At 39.7% G+C, this 15,421-nt stretch overlaps 1 protein-coding gene and 2 long non-coding RNA genes across 3 annotated transcripts in view; 1 reads left to right on the top strand and 2 right to left on the bottom strand.

The window, feature by feature from the left end:
• LOC310923397 (uncharacterized protein) overlaps positions 1-15,421 on the top strand; it is a gene marked incomplete at its 3' end in the record, with an annotated part of 245,064 nt that overhangs the window by 49,653 nt on the left and 179,990 nt on the right. The window lies entirely within an intron of this gene.
• Positions 8,075-10,385, bottom strand: LOC310923403. The gene is made up of 2 exons (XR_014592589.1): positions 9,571-10,385; positions 8,075-9,476 (listed from the first exon to the last, which is right to left on the bottom strand). It is a non-coding gene; the product is annotated as an uncharacterized lncRNA (long non-coding RNA).
• LOC310923404 lies at positions 12,792-14,385 on the bottom strand. The gene is made up of 3 exons (XR_014592590.1): positions 14,242-14,385; positions 13,014-13,076; positions 12,792-12,913 (listed from the first exon to the last, which is right to left on the bottom strand). It is a non-coding gene; the product is annotated as an uncharacterized lncRNA (long non-coding RNA).

The raw sequence follows: 15,421 nt of genomic DNA, 5'->3' as shown, positions 1-15,421 counted from the left end.
GATATCAAATAATAAACAACACGAGAAACCTGAAAACGAGACCTTGAAGACTCCGCTTTTTTCCTTGTGACGCGACTCGGGGCTTTTAGAGGGCCAAGGACTTTTAATCATTTAATCACCTGAATCACCCAAACTGAGAGAGGATGGTGATGTGCCACCCAGAATTTTGTGACAACGTACTAGGGAGCACCTTCTGGGACTTCCTCATACAGTGCTGATGGGAAGCACCAAGCCAATTACCAAGCACACAGACCTCTAGCTTGTTTTCAGGGATCAATATGTGAGAATTTTGCAAAACAGGTCATGTCATGGTGGGTATTTGCAGCTTCTGGGTCACAAGATAAGGAGCTCAGTGTAGAAGGAGGTTTTGCAGGGGGTGACTGTAAGGTAATTTTGTGATTAAGCTTATTCTTGGGTAGCTGATCCTGGTCATACCCCATGCAAGTGAGGACATGCTGGGGAAACACACAGAAAGGGAAAATTGAATAATGAATTTTTAAAAATATCTGCATGCTTTGCATGAATGTTCTTTGAGGTATGGGTTTGTCTTTGACACCACAGCAGGTCAGTTACCCATGTGTCTGTCACCTTTACCATTTTTCTTACCAACTCCTCGGATTATGGAAGAAAATATTTATATTTTGTACTATGAGGCTACAGACTACCATTGTCAATCCTGTTTTTCAAAGAGACATCAAAACTCTCTCCTTAACAGCTATTTATCATGAACTGCAGAAAAGAAGTTGAAATTTGTTGTCTGTGAATGTTGAGTGAAAATACCATGTTCACATCAAGCATTCACAAGCTCATTTTTAAACATTAAAACACACTATATTCAGCATAAAATACAGTTTACATTAGAAACTTCAGTTTTCATTACTTGGAAACAAAAGCAATGGGCCCTGAAATTATGACAGCATAGAGCCGCAGCTATAGGGCCATAAATGAAGTGCTACAGGGAGCACTGGTCTGTGGTATGGTTTCTGAAAACTGATGAACTGCAAAAGTTGATGAGGACAGAGGATGCTATCTTGTTAAAAAGGTCTAATAATTAAAACAGATATGGAAATAACCACTGTGGGTTTGCCTCACACTCTGAGGGTCCAGCCTGGCAGAAAAGTGCCTGTAATTAATTTCAGTGAGACTGCTTCTCGAAGGTGTTTTGTAAACCAAAAGGTTTAATAAAGAAAAAATAACAAAATAACAAACTTTGCAGAAAACAAATAATAAGTTGTGCATAGGCACCTGAGAAACCTCAGACACCCTGCTAACACACCTTGAAAAGCCTAGAGTTCCCTTTTGTGCTCTTTCTTAAATTCTTAATATTTTAGGAGGGATAACCTGGCTTAGAGCCAATAGAGAGGGATAGAGGGTTTGAAGAACAGTGACAAGATCCAATAGATGCTTCTTTCTTGGCCCTCAGCCAACCCTTGTCAGAAGGGTAGGGAACAATCTGGGCTCTTTACCTTAAGGGGTGAGCCTTAAACTTTCCCTGTATGGAAAACACTTGCTGGGTGTGAGAAATGCTTTACTACAAACTACCTTTCTTTGCACTTTCCTTTTTGTTCTAAGGCTTTCAAGCCAAATGTTCTGGCAGTGCAAAGCTGCAATTCTTTGGTGTCTAGGAAGGTGGTGCTAAACTACAAATTATGGAAAAAGCTGAGGGAGCTGCATACCCTGCAGCTAAAGGACTTAGTGATGGTTGTTGCCGTTTCTTAAAATCCAGAAATCCAGAAAGATTGCAGAAGGAATGCTGTAGGAAGTAAAAAAAAAAAAAAAAAAAAAAAAAGGAGAAGGTGAATAAGCTTAGGATACTATTATTTATTATCTCCTGATAAGTTCCCAGTCCAGTGTCAGGAAAGCTCAATCCTTCCTGCAGCATCTCTTACTTTTATTATGTGAGAATCAAGATCTGCTTTCAACTTTGTGGCTTCTAGGCTGTTTATAATGTAGAGTGATGTATGTGCACATAGGACTGTGCCTGCTGTTTGCATCATAAGCAAGCTGCATCCAGCTCAGGATAAAATATATTTTATTCTTCATATGCATAAAGAATTTCATTCTGTCCTCAAGTGATGAGTTTTGTTCTGCTATGCATAAAATTCTTCTGTTTGCTGTTTTTAACCTGAGTTTAAAACTGAGCTTCTGCTTCTGGTCACATTCTTTTTCAAGTCTGAAGATGTTTTCACTAAAACCAGAGATTAATTGCAGTGCAGGCATGTGGGATGTCCAGGAATACCAGGCTTGGGCTACTGGACACTTCCACCCTTCATCATCAGTGCTAATATTCTCAGTTTACTATGAAACTTCCTACATAACAATGGATTTTTTGGAGGAATGGCTTGAGATAAAGGTCAATAGTGTTTGTTTCCCTAATGTTGTGACACGTTATCAAACAATTTCTTTACTCATCATTTTGATAGACAGAAGTGATGAAATCTTCTTCCTGGAAAAATAGTTTCAGGTACTGACTTGAAATGTGTTTAGAAATCAAGGGTTTCTGAAAATTGATCCTTCTGGGGTCCTCAGACTCATTGTTTTCTCCTGCTTACCTGACCAGGCTGTCTGCAGCTTCAGTTCCTTACCTGATTCTCACAACATTTGCAAGAAGTGATTATTATAGCAGAGAAAAAGACAACAATACTCACTCCTGGTCCACAGAAGAGAAGGGTGATAGAATTTATCATACAATCAGTATTTTCTGAGTGCCATCTGTGCTCACTACCTATCTGTGTGATGAAAAAAAAATAAATCTGTATCATTACTAATATGTCCTTATTTCTACTAAGGAAATTATTTCAGTGTGAAAGTGTGATTTGCACATAACCCTGTATGAAGCAGTGGTAATGTACAGGCTGTTCCAAAAATACCCATGTTATTTCTGGTCTTTAAAATCCAGTGACATCTGCATGGAATTGCTTCAGAAAGCATGGCCTGAGGGACATGTGTGGTATGCAGAGGTCTGAAAGACCTGCCTGCAGTTGGTCGCTTAATAAGAGGCCAACCAGCAAACGGCTTCTTATTCCTTAAGAAGAGATGAATTAGAGAAGAATTAGACAAGAACCATTCCTGGGGCTCCAAGGGTGAGGAGAATGTACTTTTAGAAAGCATCAGATGTCTGCCATTTGAAAGCTGGAGACTCCCATGAGCAGGACACCAGCTGGCACAGCAGCAAAACCCTTTATAAAAACCATCACAATCACCTCAACATGGATATGTATGTGCTGGTTGCTCCTGAACTCTGTGACAAGGGACAGCAATGTAACCACATCCAAATGGGCACATAGCAGAGTATTTAATCCTCTCACAGAGCAAGATTGCTCACTGATTACAGCATTACCTGGTAATGTTCACAGAAATGTGCTAAATGTAAAAACATTGATTTCAGTCCATGGAATCCATATTGTTTTCTTCATGTTTCATTTTTTTAAAGCATTAGTTTTCCCTTGATTTTGTGTATGCATTGGTATTTATGTTGAGGTGTACAGTTATTTTAGAGGCATTATGCAGGAACACTGTTTAGGACGCACAGAGCTTGTCCTCTGGGAAAAGGAAGTCCCTATGTCACATCCCTTGTGGGAGCAGTACAGCATGACAGCTATAGCCTGTGGATAAATGGGGCTGACTGTGACATTGATGGTTGCTTTAGGATACTTCCCACACGAAAAATGCATGTTTTTACAAAAGCACAAAAGCCATGTTCACATACTTCCACTTCTAATCCCATCCCAAAGGCTGACAAGCTGACAACTACCAGCAAGGCAGGACAACTTTACTGGCCTTTACCATTATAATGCAGGATGGCTTATCAAGAAGGAATTGCCATCATGATTCACTCAGTACAGAAGAGATTAGAATTGACTGGCTCTAATCTTAGCACAACTCACATCCTTTTGCTTATCTAATTTCTTCATAACTCACCTTGAAGTATTTGCCACTGAGAGATACCTGGAGCTTTTGTAGCTGTCAGTCATCCAACGCTTGGATGGGGTGCGGGATATCAGCTAAAAATGAAGGTGTCAATCGGACCCACCACCCAGAATTCAAGAGTTGTTTGTTCCATTCCTATGAGGATCACAGTGCTCTCAGGACCATCTCTGGAGACCAGCTCTGCAACATGACTTGGTCAGTAATGGGAAGTGTCTGTTTTGGAATGGCCCTAGAAGCTGGTTTATTTTGATGTTACCTGAAAAGCTTTCGAGATGAAGTCAGGAACATAAATATATACATATATGGAGATATGTATTTTTTTAAATCTGTGTAATATATATTATGCAACATATATGCTCTACATTATATATTTATAATGTTTTTATGCATGGGTCTATATATGTATAAGGGCAATGAAGCTGACAAAGGGTCTAGAAAATATCTTACGATGAGAAGTTGAGGGAGATTAGCTTTTATTCTGCTAAATTAAATATAGGTAAAGGAGAGACATGCAGACACACAAGTTAAACACAGTAATTTGAAGGAAAAGAGAAATACATGCAGATGCTGGAAGGAGTCCCCACAAAAAAAGGTGTTAAAAGAGAAATTCAAGGAAAATAAGTGTGAAAAATACAAAAAAGTTAGCACAGCAGGACACTTTGCATAGATGTTTTCAGGGAAAAATAGTTGTAGATTATGAGGCTTTTATGCTCAAGGCAGTTGATAGAAAGCTGCTGTTTTAAATCTTGAGATGTCTCAGTTATTTCTCCCCAACACTATTATCCTAACTCCAGTGTCAGACCCCTGAATGTGGTTCTTTGCAGCCACACAGAGGAGACAAGGGCATCTGTACCTCACCAGGTATCACACCAAAAAGCAACTGGTGGCATTTTGCAAATCTGCACTCCGACACTGGGATTTGTCTCTGTTTTATTAAAACACAGGAAAATGCATGGTCCCAGACAGCATACAAGATAGCAATTCACTTCCAGCTCCTCTACAGAGGTTGTAGCACTAATGAAGCAAATCACATCTCAGGGAATATAGCCATGATTTAGTACGTGTATAACTGTAATAAAATGTTGTTATGGCTGAGATTGTTATGTTTTTAATGGAAAAAAAGAAGAATTAGGATTGAAATTGAAAAACAACCCAGTTCCCATAAAGGGTAAAAATGTGCTTGGATAAAAGGTTAATAGAGTTAATTGTGGGGAGTAATACAAGACAGCAACTCGTGCTAGAGAAGATAATTGTGATTCTGATAAAGGGGAATTGTAATTAAATAGAGGTTGGATAAACACGATTATCCTGAAAAGGTTTCCCAGCACAGTACGGGAAGGTTTTAAGATGTGGAGGCAGACGCCTGTACGTGATCTGGAAGTCGAGACACCACTGCTGCCAGCCCTGCTAAGTGCTCACCACTGCGGCACACTGCCCACGCTGCTGCTCTGGCCAGCAAAAGGCAATAAATTGAGCTCATTTTGAAGTTTAGTTCACCTGCAACACTTAACTGGCAAGTGATGTCCCTGTCTTGCTCACAACCCCCAAGATTTCTCATTTCTGCTGGTCCCCATTTCCACCCCCATCCTGCTGTGGGGGGAGCAGCTCTGGGTGCTGGCCAAGGTTGATCTGCTGCAGGGTGGCTGCGGGCTGGAGCAGGTGAGGGCATCCCTCCCATACTACGCTTTTTCCAGAACTGACAGAATTTTTTTACATGGATATTAAAACGAAATGCAGTAGTTTGATACTGAACCCTGAGAGGCAAACAGAGGCTTTCCACACTGATCTCTTTTACTGAAATGGGTATTTGTGATAAATATTTTTGATTAGCTGAGTTACAAATGTTCTACAATAACCTATATAGAGGAAGGGAATCAAATACAGCATATTTCTCCCAAGAAGAACAAAATTCCAAAAAGCTTTTTTGTTTCCTTTGTTTCCTTTAAATTGCAAAATATTTTCGCTACATTTTCAACTTTTAAGTATATATCATTAAAAAATATAAATAGACTGAATTTGAATACAGGATGGTATTAATTCACATTTTTCTAGAATTCCTATACATTATTTTACAGAACACATACACAATAAAAAACCCTGAGAATTTACTAAGAAAAACTATCAAATACTTCTGCTGTTCAATTATTTATTGTACTGTTTGGAATCACTGTATACCATAACAACATACATTCCCAGATGCCTAAGGAAAATTTCTACTGGAGTTCTATTATTTCCTATTTGGAGCAAGTGAACATCTCTCTAGGGACTCTCTAGGGCCTTTTTTCCCCCTCTCAAAAAAAGAGGGTGAAGATCTTTTTGCTTTCAAATTTTTTGGCTTTGCTTTCAAACTTTTGTTTTTCCAGTGCCAACTGTACCCCAGATCTTCAGACAGACTTCACAACCCCATACGCAGAGACCAGTTGTGAGCCCTGTCACCTTTAAGCTTGACTTCTGTCAGTTTACAAGCTGGAGTGAATCATAAAAGTGGGCTTGGGTTCAAAATGTGTCCTTGATGATTTTTGGGCATAATCTGCAATGTTTGGTTGCTGACAATATACACAGTGGAATAATCCTGTAAGTATTAGGGTGGATAGCATCTGTTGTGATAGTGAATGAGACTGAGAGCAAAGTGAAAGCTGAAAGCAAACTCCCAGCACATTTTCTTTGGCTTTTTATCTCTGCATCTGGCACGTGATACAGTAATTGTCTTACTCACATTCCTGTCTTGTTTGTTTCTTCGCTTGTTAAATGAGTTTGTTGAAGTTTCTTGTATCAGATATGCATTTATTCACAACCATTTCTAAGATCATGACTCCATTGCCTAAATCAGTTGCTGAAACTTGAATTCTGTGCAAGAAATATTTAGGTAACAAGGTTATTTTTAAACTCAGTCATGCACAACAACACCTTTGCTTCCCAATCTACATTCATTTTTTTTTACAAGAGCTTCTGTTTATCAAAGCTTATTGAGTGGTTTTTTTTTTTTGTTATTGGTTTTTTTAATTCATTTATTTATTTAATTTTCTTATTTATTTATTTATTTTTTTTTTGTTTGCTGCTGTTGTTGCTGTTTGGATTTTTTTTAATATAGATATTTTAAAGTTTCCACTCAGTTCATTTCCTAGAGGGATTTTCTTTTTGTTGCTATACAGCAAGTATACACAGGATCTAGAATCAAACACAGGTCATAGAGATGACACAGTAACATTATTCCCATAAACCACCTCTAAGGATATTGGCTGCCTATGAAGCATACATAGGGTTTGGCATCCACAAAAATGAATGTAGAGATGGGAAACTTAAGACCAAGTTGTACACCTACTTAAAAGACATTTTGAATAGTCTGCCACACAGTGTTTCTGGAAAAACAACCTTTCACTGGTGAGTAACATATTTCCGATTCCTAAAGGAGGGGTTTTAAGAATACTACTTTTATTTATTCTGCAACAATCAAAACTGAACTCTGAAAAATGTGTTTAATTTCTATGAAAACTTAATTTCTTTGGCTCTGACTTGCTAGCAGTGATTTTTTTCCCCAATACTTGAGTAACAATAACATGACACATTTACTTCAGAAAGTAACTGGCAGATGCTGTAATTTTGTTTTCCCAAGGGAAAAAGAAGTGAGAGCTTTAAAAAGGAAATAGTGAAATGGTTACTGCTTGTGTTTACCGACAACTGAAGGTGAATCTTTCAGTTATTTTGCTGTCTCCCCAGCCTAACAGCCTCCAGTGAGAGGATGGAACACTGAGCTCTGCCATGGAGAAGGATCTCTGCACGACTTTCTGGTAGTACAATGATCCAGTGAAGCAGGGGCAGCTCCATATGGAAAACTGAGGCTAACACTCTTTGGAATTACCAAAGCGGTGTTCTAAAACATTGTTTAAACTCAGTGAACACAGCTATTCCCCTCCAGTGCAAACTACCACCAGGAAAGATGATACTGCACAAGAGATCAATGTTCAGTATTCCAAATGTCTTGTTCAACTAATCTTCACCTAATTTTGATTACAGTGTCTCCATAGATGCATTTGTATGAAACAGAATTTAAGAAAGCTTTGTAAGCATGGGTGCCAGCCAAGTCCACAAAGCGAACTTCAGCCTCAGGAGAAATATGGAAAGAAGTAATCAGTTCACATATGACTTCTGTTAGCAAAAAATGTTTGACTTTTATTTCTGCAGACAATCTATATTTCTAAAAAGCTTTAACACTCCTGAAGTTTCAAGAGGCTTAAATAATCTTGCTGGTGATAGGTATCCAGCTAGTAGAAAGTTGACAAACAAAGCTAGAAGTGTTTTTTTTTTTTCTTCACTGATGAGATGTTCCTAGAAAAAAGATTACAAAAAGCTTCCTGCAATGAGATTGGAAAGCATTTGAGCCTTGTATTTGTAATTCATTCAAATTAAGAACATTAAGGTCAGATAAAGGTGGATTTCTTCTGCTACTTTTTCTGTCTTAATTTTATCAAGAATATTCTCAGCTTTTTCACAACACAGGAGAAATTATGTCCTTCACAGCTGTGTCCCTCATTCATGAAATATAAAGAAGCATCCTGGTAAATCTCAGCTAGCAAGGTGATGCAGGCAGTAAAAGAAAATAATGTGGAACATTTTACGGATCAAAGATGCCATGATAAACACCACAGGTGTTTATCAGATGTAGATACAGACAAGGTGGCAAAGAGAAGTTTAAATTAAATATTGTGGTTTTCAAAACATTTTGAAGGTGATGTCCAACCCAAATCTCCCCTGACAGAGGTTGAGGCCATGTCCTCTTGTCCTGTCACTAGTTGCCTGGGAGAAAAGGCCAACCCCCACCTTGCTACAACCATGCAGAGCAGCATGGCAAACACCGGAAAGAGCAGATGGTAGTGATGTTCTGCTTGCTGGTAATTTATTTAGAAGACACCAATATTAAAGTGTTTATCTTCAGTTGTTTGCCATGGGTGTGTGTGCCTCCACCATTCCTACCCTTACATGCCTAGATCTCTTTTGCATCACTAACATTCTTACTTTACCTTTTTACTACAAAGGTATCCAAAATGAAAACAGTAGAGTTCTGTCTACAGTTAAACTACCTCTTTCTTTATTGCAGTGGTAGTGGGAAATCCAAGCCAAGGAAGACAAAAAACTCCCCATCCAAACCTAAATCCTTGAAAAACTCAGGTTTTGGGTGTGCAGAAGTATTATCGATCATTAGACTGTTCATTAGGAGGCATTATTTTCCTATGTCAAGAATATCTTCCATGATAGTTCTGCTATATTTCATTGGTTTCACTTTAAATCCCTTATCTGTTATTATCAAAAGTCCTTAGTGGAGGTCCTGAGAGGCTACTTCCCATAACACAGCCCTGAAGCTGTGAGACACAATTGGCAACACCACACAATTCATGTGTAGCCTGGCTACAACATCATTATCCAATGTGAGATAAGGCAGCAGCTTTGATCGTTGGCTATCTGTTGTCTTCTATAACAATGGTTCTTCTTGGATAGGTCTCAACGTCCACAATAATATAGTGAACCTTGAATTTTCCTGTTTCAAGATTCTGCAAAGAAAAAAATTCAGAGTGTTTTTTTCTCTTTGGTAGTTTAAATTCATGACTTGTCAGGTTGTCAGGTGTATCAAGCAATTGTACATACCTCTTTGACTTCCACATGGACCGTTCCCTGTTTCCCTGATTCAATGCCCTCAATATAGAACTTCAAACGCATATGTTTCAGTCCGTCCTTTACGTATTCAATGTGACTAAAAACAGCAACAGAAAACAAAAACCCAACCACCCAGCAAGAATACAGATTATATGCTAGTTAAGACTTCAAATTTAAACTTACTTAGAGGAGTTGCTTACTTATTTTGTAAGAAAGTGTATTCCAGTGGTGTCCTTACTCTACCTTGGGTTCCTTCTCTACTGCTCCTCTCAAGCTTTACTGTCAGTGCCTAAGGACTAGTGGAGTTAGAAGAGCTAATTAGCTGCTGAGGATTAAGAGATGAAATGCTTAAATGTCCTCACCCCAGTCCTCCCCTCAAAACTGAAAAGCAATCCAGTGCTGAAGACTATGGAAATGCCTTGTATTAATTCTAAAAAACCCCAGATTTGAAGCCTGACATCTAGAAAGGGACCCCACATCACCAAGAATTCCAGAGTTATTTTAGGCACCTAAACTAAGTTATCAAACCGAAACACACACAGCATATTTTTTCAAATTAATTATTAGGTTGGTTAAACCACATCAAAACAAACAGTTTACTATGTGCAAAGTTACTTTGGCAATAATTTTGTTCTGCTGAAATTGTGTAACTTTGGCACTGATATGAGATCTCCAACCTAAATGCTGGTATTCAGACTGGAGTTGGGTTGCGCTCAAGTATTAAATAAATAGCACATCACTTTCAAAGTGACCACTTTGGGAAACTAATGACCCCATTAGAGTTCTGGTTTATGTTTCCTACTGAAAATATTAACTGCTGCTTAGCACCAATCTCTTATGTCCATCAGTCATGCCCAGGTACACACTGTGAAATAAACTTCCAATATAGTTTAAAGTGACATGATGGTAGAGAGAACAAATATGAAAGAAGAGCCTTACTGCAGTAAATTTACATTCAGGGTATTCATACACAAAAAAAACCTGTAGATTTTTGAGACATTTAAGGTCATTCTTATACTGCAGATGCAAACTCTACAATCTTACACAGTTCTCATCTCAAAAATTTATTTAAGATACTAGTCATTCAAAATAATGGAAATTAAATACTAGGAAAGCTGATTCATAGTACATTTACTTATTTACAGACAGGTGCTCAAGATGTTTGTGCACATTGATTTCATTTAGCAGCTTTACTTTAAACATTTTTTCACTGAGTCTGGTGAAGAGATAGAGCTTCAATGATTAAAAGCCACTTTCCTCAGACCTAACAAGGAATCTCAATTTCATGGTTCAACCTCTGTCTGGGCTTATGTGTCTCATCCTATATGAAACCTCACTGAATATATTCCTGCCAAATAACCCAATAAAGGCAAAGCAGAGAGGACTTACGTTTTGTAAGAAATAGTTTTCTTGTTTCTTTTAAAAGGAAAGTAATAAAAAGACACACTCATGAGAGGTTAAGGTGATAGACGTTCTGTTAAATATGCAGTAGAGATGCTGCTTCAAGTACCAAAAAGCATCCTGTGTATCAGCTCAGTATAGTTTCAGACTGTAAACTTCTGTCAGATTACTGCTCTCCTCATGCAAGCCTAGGCCTCTGCACTACTGTTTTCAGGCTCATCCCATTTTCTGGAGAGCTCTATGTTTACCATGATGACCATTGCTTGTTCTGAGGCATTCAGAATTGGCATTTTATATTATATGTACACTGTACTTAGTGATATATGGCACACAAGAGGCACTGCAAAAAAACTTCTATGTTTGATCAAAAGTGACAGGATATGTTACATACAGTTCATCACTCTAGAACTAACTTGTGATCCAAAAATATCTTTGCTGTGCAGAAACTGATGTCTTTATGGGGCAAACACCAAGGGGTATCTGACATGCTGTAGTCTTCCTCTTCTTGTTGCCTCTCCGTAACCTTTGATAGATTCACCAAAAACACCAATTACCTACAAGGGAAAAGAGGTTTGAGCTGTCAGAAGGGATAACATACAAACAGGTATTCCAGTATCAGCTCACGCCTCTGCTGTGAATACACCCTCTTTTAACAAAATGCCCCTGGAGAATCTAACATGTCAAGAATAGGAGTGTTTATGAAAAAAAAAGAATTTAAGAAAAATGCCTCTGTATTCCAGTCTTTTTTTTACAGTTCTGTATTAAATGCCTAAAATAAATCCTATTGATATCTTCTATTTGTACTGTTCTCTGAGATGAAGATGTGGAAATTGACATTTTGTGTAAAAAGAAAAAAAAAAAAAGCACAAAATATTTGCCTATGTCTCCTCCAAGAGAATGTTTCAAAGTTTAAAATGCAAATGCATTCCCCTTCCTATTATCTAAAAACCACGACTGAATAAGAAATTCAGTAATTTTTTTTTTTCAGATCTATAAAATCAGAGTAGATCAACATAGTCTTAAACTTACTTTAAATTTGGTTAGAAGAAGAGAAGTTTTACTGTGCAAGTACTGCAAAGAAGTATTAATTCTACAAACTTGTTCCAAAGCAGTCTTTTTATTGTTACTAGAGCAACGACTTGTCACTTCATTTCTAGGTTACCTTCAAAGGCATCTGCTACAATCTTTTCTGAAGGATGTTTTGTCTGAAGTAGTGTTTTTTAAAATCTAGTTTCACACTGATTTTTTTGTTTACACCTAGCTATGATGACTGTGTGATCCCATGACTGTTCTCTGCCTGTTTTCCTGTTAGCCAAAGGAATGCTAACTGTGCTTCAAATGAAGAATTTCAATTCCTGGGTATCAGTGCAGTGCTTCACAGAATGACAGAACCATAGGGAAGTGTCACAATAGAGTAAGAGTGTTGAGAAAAGGCAGCAGGTTAGATCTACACAACTTAGTGGGACTAGTTGCCTCTCTGACATGGAGAATTCAAGTTCTATATTTAGCAGGCACTTAGGTAAGTCCCTAAGAGTTTCTGTATGGTGACACAAGCCCAGGCTCTGAAAGACAGACTGTATTTCCATCAGTTTTTATGCTGTGGCACACTCACTTGGCTTCTAGCAGGCTAGTTCAATGCTTGCACTGACCTGTCCTGATGAAGGCTCTGCTCTGGAGCTGACCCAGCCAATCCCAGCTAAAAGCACTGGCAGAACTGCTAAAGCACCACACGGGTCTTCAAGTAGCTTGTGAGATTCCTAGTGTGAAGTTTTGACTTGAAGAAAGGCAGTAACTACTGAGAAACACAAACTGATGACTGAAGTTCAAAAACCAACCTCGGGGTGAGATCTGCATTTCTCCAAGGCATCTCCATAGATCTTATTTGGACTAGAAGAAGAGAATAGCTCTTTAAAAATCACATAGAACAAGCCACCTGTAACAGAGACAACAGCAGATGAAATGAAAACTTATGAAACCAGATGGAATTAACGAGAAGTGTCTTCTGATAAAGAATGTAATTTAAAAAAAATAACCTGTAACACCAATTCCAACAAGCACCACAATAAAATAGGTAAAGTCTCTTCCAGCTTCTTTCACTGAAATAAAAAAGATAATAACACATAAGTTGCAGCCTTGGATAACACTTGTATGCCTTTCTTACATAAATGCTCTTCTGTTAATCTGTAGTTCAAACAACGTTTTACCAGAAGAAAAAATTCCAGTAACAGTTTCCATAATGCCACATTGCTGTAAAACAGGCCAAGGAACATCTCTTACATTGTACAGGTCATGCTTACATGTCAGTGTTAAGCCTTATTACTTTCGGTTTGCCAGATGTTTGCAAGATCCAAAGTAGCAATGACTGCTACTTCTTGGGTACATGAGAGCTAGATTTTTTAGGAACTAATGAGGCATTTAGCACTGCAGTATTCACACTACCACCTAAACGCACAATCACTGCAATCCTTATGCAAAGAAAAGAAGTAAAAATAAAAAAGTGAAAGCTTAAAAGTCACACACACTGAAAATAACCGGTTTTATGAATTAGCAATCAATAGAACAGTAAAAGGGGCAATATTAGCCCCAAAACAATATTTTATTTATTAACAAAACTAACTGCTGTTTGATTAGTTTTTATCTTTCAATTTTGATCTAAAGTACAAGTGTCAGTATATACTTCAAAGTAAGTCATATGAGAGTCTCTCTTTCAAAATATTTGAGTATTTGGAAAGAGACTACTATCTTTTAGTGGCAGTGTGCATTTTAGTGGAGTACAAGTTAAGGAGGAAACGTTAGTAACTATTTCTCCTGCAGTCTTCTAATTAGTTGAAGGCATTTTTTGTAAATCATTTCAAAGTACTTAAACTTTCTGAGGCTAATTATGCAGTAATCACTTTTCACTGAAGTGAATGAGTGAAGGCAATCCATCACGTGTAGTGACGATTTGGTTGGAGGTGAATTTATCCCAACAGCCCTACAGTCAGGCTGCATGTGATAGGTTTTCCTTCTGAAAAGGAAAATGAGAGTCTGCTACACCTTGTGCCTGATAATTACTTAAATCCACAGATTATTTAGAAGAAATCACATAATTTGTTCTGATTGTGCAACGCATATATAGAAATGTAATAGCTGCTCCAAACAATATGATGCGAAAAGAAACCGGCTCGGTGTGCTGAGATTTATTTTTTTTTTTTTCCTAGATACTTGATGTTTGGAACTACAAAACTTTAGCTGAGCAGCGTACAGCATCCTGCGCCTTACCTTTCTGAGCCGCCGACACCAGCGTCTCCTCGTTCAGTGCCCTTTGCACGGACACATCTTTGCTATCGCCGCCAGGCTTTGCAGCTTTCAGCCCTCCTGCCTGGGTCCCGATTCCCCGACGGGCGGCCCTGAGCAGCAGCTGTCCAGGAGGTCCAAGGTGGGCGGCGCCTTCCCGTCTCGGTCCTCTTCTGGGCGTGGCCAATCCCGGACGAGCCCCCAGTTGTTATGAATAAAAATGGGCGGAGAAAATACTAATCTCCATAAACGCCTTTATTAATCAGCTCTTATTGATATTTGCCCGAGGGGTTTGGTCGCCGTGGAGGAGGAGGGCTTTATCAGCTCTGCTGCATGCAATTCAACAGAGCTGGAGGACTGGCCCTCGCCTGGGGAGCAACCCCAGAGTCCTGACAGTTCTTTGTTTTCTCCTGTGGTCTCATCTCCGGTTTGGTCTTTTTAACTTACGGCTAGTAAGCAAAACCGGAGAAATTAGCTCTTCTGATTCCTCAGGGTCCACACGGCTGAGTATTAGTTCTTATCTGTTTTAATTTTACTTGGTTTTTATTTGATAAGGGTTTTTTTATGTCAGATTTCATCCCGAGACGCTTTTGGAGTCTTTAATTTGCATGCGGGATCACCGGGGCGGGCACTTGAAGCTCTTTGCGGCCATGTGGTAGTCTTTGCCGCAGCAATGGCGTTTCGGTCTCACGCTGCTTCACAGCGGCGGCAACGTTGTGGGGGTTTGGACCGGGGCTTGTGCGGTGGGAGGTGGAACGTGGCGGGTGTGGGGTTTTTCTCTTGAAGCGGGGCAGCGGTCCGGCCAGCTCGGGGACGCTTCATCTGGCCGAGGCGGCTGACCGCGTGGCGGCTGCGGGCGGCTCGTACGGGGAGCATGGCAACTGCGGGCAGACGGGGCGGCCGGGGCTCTTTTCTCCGCTCCGGCACGGGGAGCGGCTGCAGTCAGGCTGCTCTTCGGCTGGAACTCTTTGTGCTGAGCCTGGGGGGGGGAAAGCGGCCGGCTCCTTTCCGCTCCGGCGGCGGCGGCGGGGGTCGGAACCTCCCCGTGCCAGACGGCCGACTGCTCCGCGGCTGGAGCTCCACTGAGGCGGGCGGCTCCGCTGCGGCTCCCTCGCCCCATCTCTGACCCGGGGTGGGGGCGCGGCGCCTGAGAGTTCCTTGATGG

Source organism: Zosterops lateralis (genome assembly GCF_965231275.1).
Source record: "Zosterops lateralis genome assembly, contig: HAP1_HAP1_SCAFFOLD_51, whole genome shotgun sequence".
In the NCBI taxonomy this organism is placed as follows: Eukaryota; Metazoa; Chordata; class Aves; order Passeriformes; family Zosteropidae; genus Zosterops; species Zosterops lateralis.
This window is presented reverse-complemented; position numbering and strand designations above follow the sequence as displayed.